Below are 10,155 nucleotides of genomic sequence, written 5' to 3'. Positions count from 1 at the left end.
AATCGCCAGGTTTACACACTTCACAGCACTCACCATAGCACATACCCTCCCCAATATCCATAACCCCACCCTCTCCCAACCCCCCTCCCCCCATCAACCCTCAGTTTGTTTTGTGAGATTAAGAGTCACTTATGGTTTGTCTCCCTCCCAATCCCATCTTGTTTCATTTATTCTTCTCCTACCCCCTTAATCCCCCTTGTTGCATCTCCTCTTCCTCATATCAGGGAGATCATATGATAGTTGTCTTTCTCCGATTGACTTATTTCGCTAAGCATGATACCCTCTAGTTCCATCCACGTTGTCGCAAATGGCAAGATTTCATTTCTTTTGATGGCTGCATAGTATTCCATTGTGTATATATACCACATCTTCTTTATCCATTCGTCTGTTGATGGACATCTAGGTTCTTTCCATAGTTTGGCTATTGTAGACATTGCTGCTATAAACATTCGGGTGCACGTGCCCCTTCGGATCACTACGTTTGTATCTTTAGGGTAAATACCCAGCAGTGCAATTGCTGGGTCATAGGGTAGTTCTATTTTCAACATTTTGAGGAACCTCCATGCTGTTTTCCAGAGTGGTTGCACCAGCTTGCATTCCCACCAACAGTGTAGGAGGGTTCCCCTTTCTCCGCATCCTCGCCAGCATCTGTCATTTCCTGACTTGTTAATTTTAGCCATTCTGACTGGTGTGAGGTGATATCTCATGGTGGTTTTGATTTGTATTTCCCTGATGCCGAGTGATATGGAACACTTTTTCATGTGTCTGTTGTCCATCTGGATGTCTTCTTTGCAGAAATGTCTGTTCATGTCCTCTGCCCATTTCTTGATTGGATTATTTGTTCTTTGGGTGTTGAGTTTGCTAAGTTCTTTATAGATTTTGGACACTAGCCCTTTATCTGATATGTCATTTGCAAATATCTTCTCCCATTCTGTCAGCTGTCCTTTGGTTTTGTTAACTGTTTCCTTTGCTGTGCAAAAGCTTTTGATCTTGATAAAAATCCCAATAGTTCATTTTTGCCCTTGCTTCCCTTGCCTTTGGTGATATTCCTAGGAAGATGTTGCTGCGGCTGAGGTCAAAGAGGTTGCTACCTGTGTTCTCCTCAAGGATTTTGATGGATTCCTTTCTCACATTGAGATCCTTCATCCATTTTGAGTCTATTTTCGTGTGTGGTGTAAGGAAATGATCCAATTTCATTTTTCTGCATGTGGCTGTCCAATTTTCCCAACACCATTTATTGAAGAGGCTGTCTTTTTTCCATTGGACATTCTTTCCTGCTTTGTCAAAGATGAATTGACCATAGAGTTGAGGGTCTATTTCTGGGCTCTCTATTCTGTTCCATTGATCTATGTGTCTGTTTTTGTGCCAGTACCATGCTGTCTTGATGATGACAGCTTTGTAATAGAGCTTGAAGTCCGGAATTGTGATGCCACCAACTTTGGCTTTCTTTTTCAATATTCCTTTGGCTATTCGAGGTCTTTTCTGGTTCCATATAAATTTTAGGATTATTTGTTCCATTTCTTTGAAAAAAATGGATGGTACTTTGATAGGAATTGCATTAAATGTGTAGATTGCTTTAGGTAGCATAGACATTTTCACAATATTTATTCTTCCAATCCAGGAGCATGGAACATTTTTCCATTTCTCTGTGTCTTCCTCAATTTCTTTCATGAGTACTTTATAGTTTTCTGTGTATAGATTCTTAGTCTCTTTGGTTAGGTTTATTCCTAGGTATCTTATAGTTTTGGGTGCAATTATAAATGGGATGGACTCCTTAATTTCTCTTTCTTCTGTCTTGTTGGTGTAGAGAAATGCAACTGATTTCTGTGCATTGATTTTATATCCTGACACTTTACTGAATTCCTGTACAAGTTCTAGCAGTTTTGGAGTGGAGTCTTTTGGGTTTTCCACATATAGTATCATATCATCTGCAAAGAGTGATAGTTTGACTGGTTCTTTACCGATTTGGATGCCTTTAATTTCCTTTTGTTGTCTGATTGCTGAGGCTAGGACTTCTAGTACTATGTTGAATAGCAGTGGTGATAACGGACATCCCTGCCGTGTTCCTGACCTTAGCGGAAAAGCTTTCAGTTTTTCTCCATTGAGAATGATATTTGTGGTGGGTTTTTCATAGATGGCTTTGATAATATTGAGGTATGTGCCGTCTATCCCTACACTTTGAAGAGTTTTGATCAGGAAGGGATGCTGTACTTTGTCAAATGCTTTTTCAGCATCTATGGAGAGGATCATATGGTTCTTGTTCTTTCTTTTATTAATGTGTTGTATCACATTGATTGATTTGCGGATGTTGAACCAACCTTGCAGCCCTGGAATAAATCCCACTTGGTCGTGGTGAATAATCCTTTTAATGTACTGCTGAATCCTATTGGCTAGTATTTTGGCGAGAATTTTTGCATCTGTGTTCATCAAGGATATTGGTCTGTAGTTCTCTTTTTTGATGGGATCCTTGTCTGGTTTTGGGATCAAGGTGATGCTGGCCTCATAAAATGAGTTTGGAAGTTTTCCTTCTATTTCTATTTTTTGGAACAGTTTCAGGAGAATTGGAATTAGTTCTTCTTTAAATGTTTGGTAGAATTCCCCCGGGAAGCCATCTGGCCCTGGGCTTTTGTTTGTTTGGAGATTTTTGATGACTGTTTCAATCTCCTTACTGGTTATGGGTCTGTTCAGGCTTTCTATTTCTTCCTGGTTCAGTTGTGGTAGATTATATGTCTCTAGGAATGCATCCATTTCTTCCAGATTGTCAAATTTGTTGGCGTAGAGTTGCTCATAGTATGTTCTTATAATTGTCTGTATTTCTTTGGTGTTCGTTGTGATCTCTCCTCTTTCATTCATGATTTTATTTATTTGGGTCCTCTCTCTTTTCTTTTTGATAAGTCTGGCCAGGGGTTTATCAATCTTATTAATTCTTTCAAAGAACCAGCTCCTAGTTTCGTTGATTTGTTCTATTGTTTTTTTGGTTTCTATTTCATTGATTTCTGCTCTGATCTTTATGATTTCTCTTCTCCTGCTGGGTTTAGGGTTTCTTTCTTGTTCTTTCTCCAGCTCCTTTAGGTGTAGGGTTAGGTTGTGTACCTGAGACCTTTCTTGTTTCTTGAGAAAGGCTTGTACCGCTATATATTTTCCTCTCAGGACTGCCTTTGTTGTGTCCCACAGATTCTGAACTGTTGTATTTTCATTATCATTTGTTTCCATAAATTTTTTCAATTCTTCTTTAATTTCCTGGTTGACCCATTCATTCTTTAGAAGGATGCTGTTTAGTCTCCATGTATTTGGGTTCTTTCCAAATTTCCTCTTGTGATTGAGTTCTAGCTTCAGAGCATTGTGGTCTGAAAATATGCAGGGAATGATCCCAATCTTTTGATACCGGTTGAGACCTGATTTAGGACCAAGAATGTGATCTATTCTGGAGAATGTTCCATGTGCACTAGAGAAGAATGTGTATTCTGTTGCTTTGGGATGAAATGTTCTGAATATATCTGTGATGTCCATCTGGTCCAGTGTGTCATTTAAGGCCTTGATTTCCTTGTTGATCTTTTGCTTGGATGATCTGTCCATTTCAGTGAGGGGAGTGTTAAAATCCCCTACTATTATTGTATTCTTGTCGATGTGTTTCTTTGATTTTGTTATTAATTGGTTTATATAGTTGGCTGCTCCCACTTTAGGGGCATAGATATTTAAAATTGTTACATCTTCTTGTTGGACAGTTCCTTTGGGTATGACATAGTGTCCTTCCTCATCTCTTATTATAGTCTTTGGCTTAAAATCTAATTGATCTGATATAAGGATTGCCACTCCTGCTTTCTTCTGATGTCCATTAGCATGGTAAATTCTTTTCCACCCCCTCACTTTAAACCTGGAGGTGTCTTCGGGTTTAAGATGAGTTTCTTGTAGGCAACATATAGATGTGTTTTGTTTTTTTTATCCATTCTGATACCCTGTGTCTTTTGATTGGGGCATTTAGCCCATTAACATTCAGGGTAAGTACTGAGAGATATGAATTTAGTGCCATTGTATTGCCTGTAAGGTGACTGTTATTGTATATTGTCTCTGTTTCTTTCTGATTTACTACTTTTAGGGTCTCTCTTTGCTTAGAGGACCCCTTTCAATATTTCCTGTAGAGCTGGTTTGGTATTTGCAAATTCTTTCAGTTTTTGTTTGTCCTGGAAGCTTTTAATCTCTCCTTCTATTTTCAATGATAGCCTAGCTGGATATAGTATTCTTGGCTGCATGTTTTTCTCATTTAGTACTCTGAATATATCATGCCAGCTCTTTCTGGCCTGCCAGGTCTCTGTGGATAAGTCTGCTGCCAATCTAATATTTTTACCATTGTACGTTACAGACTTCTTTTCCCGGGCTGCTTTCAGGATCTTTTCTTTGTCACTAAGACTTGTCAATTTTACTATTAGGTGACGGGGTGTGGACCTATTCTTATTGATTTTGAGGGGGGTTCTCTGAACCTCCTGGATTTTGATGCTTGTTCCCTTTGCCATATTGGGGAAATTCTCTCCAATAATTCTCTCCAACATACCTTCTGCTCCCCTCTCTGTTTCCTCTTCTTCTGGGATCCCAATTATTCTAATGTTGATTCGTCTTATGGTGTCACTTATCTTTCAAATTCTCCCCTCGTGGTCCAGTAGCTGTTTGTCCCTCTTTTGCTCAGCTTCTTTATTCTCTGTCATTTGGTCTTCTATATCGCTAATTCTTTCTTCTGCCTCATTTATCCTAGCAGTGAGAGCCTCCATTTTTGATTGCACCTCATTAATAGCTTTTTTTATTTCAACTTGGTTAGATTTTAGTTCTTTTATTTCTCCAGAAAGGGCTTTTATATCTCCCGAGAGTGTTGCTTTAATATCTTCCATGCCTTTTTCAAGCCCAGCTAGAACCTTGAGAATCGTCATTCTGAACTCTATATCTGACATATTACCAATGTCTGTATTGATTAGGTCCCTAGCCTTTGGTACTGCTTCTTGTTCTTTTTTTTGTTGTGAATTTTTCCGCCTTGTCATTTTGTCCAGATAAAAGTAGATGAAGGAGCAAGTAAAATACTAAAAGGGTGGCAAGAACCCCAGGAAAATATGCTTTAGCCAAATCAGAAGAGATCCCAAATCGAAAGGGGATAAAAAAGGGTTCAGAAAGAAAAAAAAAAAACTATTAAAAAAAGAAAGCCGATAAAAAATATAAAAAGGAAATATATATATATGTATATATATTAGATAAACTATTTAAAAAACGTTAAAAAAGAAAACGGTAAAAGTTAAAAAAAATTTAGCAGAAGAAGAGAAAAAAAATTGAAAAAGAAAAAATAATTAAATTAACTGCAAGGCTAAAGAATCATGGGGAGAAAGCCATGAGTTCCGTGCTTTGCTTTCTTCTCCTCTGGAATTCCGCCGCTCTCCTTGGTATTGAAACTGCACTCCTTGGTAGGTGAACTTGGTCCTGGCTGGGTTTCTTGCTGATCTTCTGGGGGAGGGGCCTGTTGTAGTGATTCTCAAGCATCTTTGCCCCAGGCGGAGTTGCACCGCCCTTACCCGGGGCTGCGCTGAGTAATCCGCTCGGGTTTGCTGGGTTTGCTTTTGGGAGCTTTTGTTCCCTGAGCACTTTCTGTAGAGTCCGGAGGGCGGGAATGAAGATGGCGGCCTCCCGGTCTCCGGCCCGGAGGCGCCAAGAGCCCGGGGCCCCACTCCTCAGTGCGCCCTCAGAGAACAGCACCCAATGACTCCCGTCACCCTGCCTCTGGCCGCGCTCGAGCTGACCGAGCCTGCGACCGGTTCAAGGCAACCCCGAGCTGAGAGTCACTCCTTGGCTCTGTCTCTGTAGCCAGCTTCCCCGTTCTAATACCTGTGAGCTCTGCGACACTCAGACACCCCCGATCCTTCTGTGACCCTGCGGGACTGAGGCCGCGCTGACCCCGCCTGGGCTTCACCCCGGTTAAGCCTCTGGAGCGATGTCCCTCAGCGGAACAGACTTTTAAAAGTCCTGATTTTGTGCTCCGTTGCTCCGCCGCTCGCCGGGAGCCGGCCCCTCCCCCCCGCGGTCTATCTTCCAGTCGCTTTGGATTCACTTCTCCGCCAGTCCTACCTTGCAGATAGTGGTTGATTTTCTGTTTCTAGAGTTGCTGTTCTTCTTCTCTTCAATCTCCCGTTGGATTTGTAGGTGTTTGCAATCTTTAGATAAGCTATTTAGCTGATCTCCTGCTACCTGAAGTAGTCTCAGCTGCTACTTCTCCACCATCTTGACTCCTCCCCATGACATTGATATTTTTAGAGTCCAGCCCAGCTTTTTGAGTTTTTTCCCCCATTTTTATTTTTGCAGACTGTGCCTTAATTTGGATTTGAATTAGATGTAGACTTAACAGTTTTAACAAGAATACTACAGAGGTAATGTGCCTTCTCACTGTATTCTTTCTGGTGATAGTACAAACTCCTGGAATCTTTTCAGATCAATATGTTGGAAACCATTCCTGTAACTCATCATATTGGTGCTCAGACGGTCCCTCTTATGGCCAGCGGAATCCTTCAGGCTGGCTCCTGTATTTTTTTTGGATACGTTCCCATCAATTTATTGAGCTTTTCTTGCTTTCTGTCACAGTAAAGATATTCCAAGCTCACCTTATATTTGCTGCCCTGATCCCCTGAAATCAGCCATTTCTTCAAGGACCTATTTTGTTGTTCTTGTTGTTTGTTTGTTTTAATGTTACCAAAATTTAGGTATTAGTGTGTTTTTTGTCATTTCTTCTTGGGTCTCTTTGTGGATAAAGCTAAGTCATGTATGTGTTAAAGATCATGAGTTTGTAATACCTTTAGTTCCAAACCTAGGATGCTGCTTTTCCTTCCCTTAGTTCATATTCCTCCCGTTAGAACTGTGGGTCCCCCCAAACCTTCAATATATTTACTCTTTTGCCCAATGCTATAATACCCACGAAATACTCTCAGAATTGTGCCTATACTCCTACCAACAACAAGCCTACTAAGTAAAATTCATAATTTATTTGCAGTTTTAAAAACTAATATTGTTTTATATCTTTTGTTTAAAAATGTTTTAAATAAACTTGTGTTCAAAAATGTTTTAAATAAACATGACAAAATGGTCACATTTGTCAATTCTGGATGACAATTTAATGAGTATTAGTTGCATTATTCTTTCTTTTCTTTTTAAAACTTTTTTATTGCAGTACAATGTGATTTTTTAAAAAGTGCATTTTTTTCTAGGTGAATGGATAGATAAATTTCTACTAGTTAATATATGTGTATTTGTGGGGGAAAATGTTTATGGTAGATATAAAGAATTGGCTTGTAGCTTATGTGTGTTTTAAGATACATTACTAAATTGTACTTAAAAGTGTCTGTACCAGTTTTTTTATCCCACCAGCATTATATGAGAATATCTATTTGCCTACGAGTAAGACAAAACTTTTTATTAAGTAGCTTTTTTTGCCAGTTGAATAGATGAACTATCAGTGTCCCATTGCATTGCTCTTAGTTCTCTTAGTAGAAGCAATTTTTTATTCAGTTATTGGCTATTTGAGTGTCATCTCATGTGAATTGCCCGTTTATTTACTCCCCTGTTTTTTAACAGATTGTTAATCTTTTTCTTTCCCATATTTTAGAGTTATCTGTAGCTTCATTTTACTATTATCCTACTTAACATAATAATGTTGGTTAGGAGGTCAGACTGTAGCATTAAGTAGTAAGCACTTGTTCCAGCATTTGTTTATATAAAAATAATCTTACAGGGTTTTCCCTATTATAATAGTGATTGTATGTTTATTCAAAAAAAAAAAAAAAAACTTTAGGAAATCGAGATACTCCAGAAGGAGAAAATGAAAATTACTTTTAATGTCATCACCCAGATACAGTACCATTAATATCGTAGTGTGTATCCCTCTAATCTTTTTTCCCCCTGCATACCATTTATTAAATTTCTTTCCCTTTTTTACCTCTGCACACCATTTATTAGATTTCTTTTCCCATGAATTTGTGACTTTATTTTTAACATGTGCTGATTTTTTGAAATGGGAGAATCTGTTTTTGAGCTCTTCTTACCACGGTTTTTATTCGTCTGTGTGGTGATGTGCCTGTTTCATTTAAATTGATGAAGCTTTATGATACACTGTGCTCTCTGCAGAGCCAGCCCTCCTCCACCCGTCAGTGCTTTCCTGGAGGCTACATCAGGTAGCCTGATGACACTTGTGTGTCGATCTGAGTTGTGAACTGTGACTACAGACTCTGCTAAATTTAAAATGCATTAGAAATTTGAACAGAAAAGGACTCAGCATAAAACAACTTTTTGTTTTGTAGTCATTTTTCCTGTAACAAATGATATCAGATCTACAAATGTCTGCTGTAGATTCTGGAGAAAGATCCTGAAGTTATTAGTGAGCAACTCTGGGAAATGGAAATTGATTGCCCTTTTCCCATTTTTAATTTAATGTGTGTAAAATGCTCTTAATAGCTTTTCTTGATTCTTCTGTTCTTCCTTCCTTTCAGGAGCCTTTCATAGGTTCACTCAAGAGTTCTAACCCCTAATTCTTTTTTTCTCGTAAGGCCTTAGATTCCTCACTCCCCCCACCCCAATCTCCATCCAAGGGCTTTTAGGATCCTGACTCTAGATGTTGAAGAGTGAACTACTGCATGGGAGACGAGGGCAAATTTCCTAAAATTCCCACCTGTAGCTCTGAAAATGAGGAAATAAGGCATATCAATATTGCAAGTGGGGGTGCCTGGGTGGCTCAGTCAGTTGGGCGTCTGACTCTTATTTCAGCTCAGGTCATGATCTCAGAATCCTAAGATTGAGCCCAGTGGCAGGCTCTATGCCCAGCAGGGAGTCTGCTTGGAGATTCTTTCTCTGCCTCTCCCTCTGTGCACCCCCCACCCCCTATGAGCCCATGCACATGCACACATACACACTTTCTCTCTCTATATATATAAAATAATAAATAAATATTTTTAAAAATACTGCAAGTGATCTTCCACAACCCTGAGGTCATTGTCTTCAGTCCAGTCCTTTTGCATCTCTTCCTATTGGTCAGTGAGGCACTGGGACTCTCTTGCCCTGACTCACCAGAGTGGACCATTAACTTTCCAGAAATTTTGCAAGCTGGTTGTTACATAGTCATTATTAAAAATTTAATTACAGAAACTTATAATTTATTATATTGAAACACCAAAGATAATCCTCAAAACTCACCACTTCTTCATTATTCTACTGCATTTTACTATTATTTATGCTGTTGAGATTCTTTGTGCCTATTGCATCTGTAGGTAGAAATGCTACCTACTCATGTCCTGCTGTGCATCTTTGCTCAACTCTGTTCAGTGGCTTCTCTTGGTAGCTTTAAATTGGTTATGATGTCAGTATTTACACCACTAACATTGGAAAACACTACACATAACAGGGTTTGATTTGTTGTCTTGTTGAGTGTGCTGGAGAAAATGTTAATAATGCAGGGTAAGCTAAATTTAAAAGTGTATCATTTCAATAGCCTTAACATTCTGAATAGTCCTCCAAGTTAAGTAAATATTCCTCCAGTATTTGAAAAAGATTGATTCAGCAAAGAATTTCCTTACATCATTGACTAGCAAATGGCATTCCCACAAAAATCTTTGTTAATTTTCCTCTTACTCCTAATGTAAATAAAAATACCAGCCAACATTCACACCAGGAACTATACTCACTCATCAGTCACAATACTGGGTTAGCTTTGAACGTAAGAATTTGCCAAAAATCACCTACAGCATTCTCTGGGAATTAATTACATACATACAGTTTATAATAAAGAATACAGTATATTTCATTATCATTCTGTAAACTGTGTGATATACATCAGCAAAATTTGTAATAAGTTTATGTACATATGTATCCAGGTACTTTTTTTTTTTTTTTTGAGAGCTGGTGGTGAAACTTTTACCAGCACACCACTGATCAGAGGTGACTAATGTCCAGCCCCAAGCTTAAGGGGACCACTGACACACAGTGTTCCTGAAGTCAACAAACAAACAAAGAGGCAAAATAGTGTGCCAACATTTACAAATTGTGAGATTTCACACAAAAACCTGAAATTCCTAATTTTTCTGAAGGATGGAATCTGTCCCCATTGTATCCTCCCACAGAGACATTCAGCTAGAACTGAGCTGC

Source organism: Lutra lutra, chromosome 1, assembly GCF_902655055.1.
Source record: "Lutra lutra chromosome 1, mLutLut1.2, whole genome shotgun sequence".
Lineage (NCBI taxonomy): Eukaryota > Metazoa > Chordata > Mammalia > Carnivora > Mustelidae > Lutra > Lutra lutra.
The sequence above is the reverse complement of the archived record's forward strand: the minus strand, read 5'-3'. Positions refer to the sequence as shown.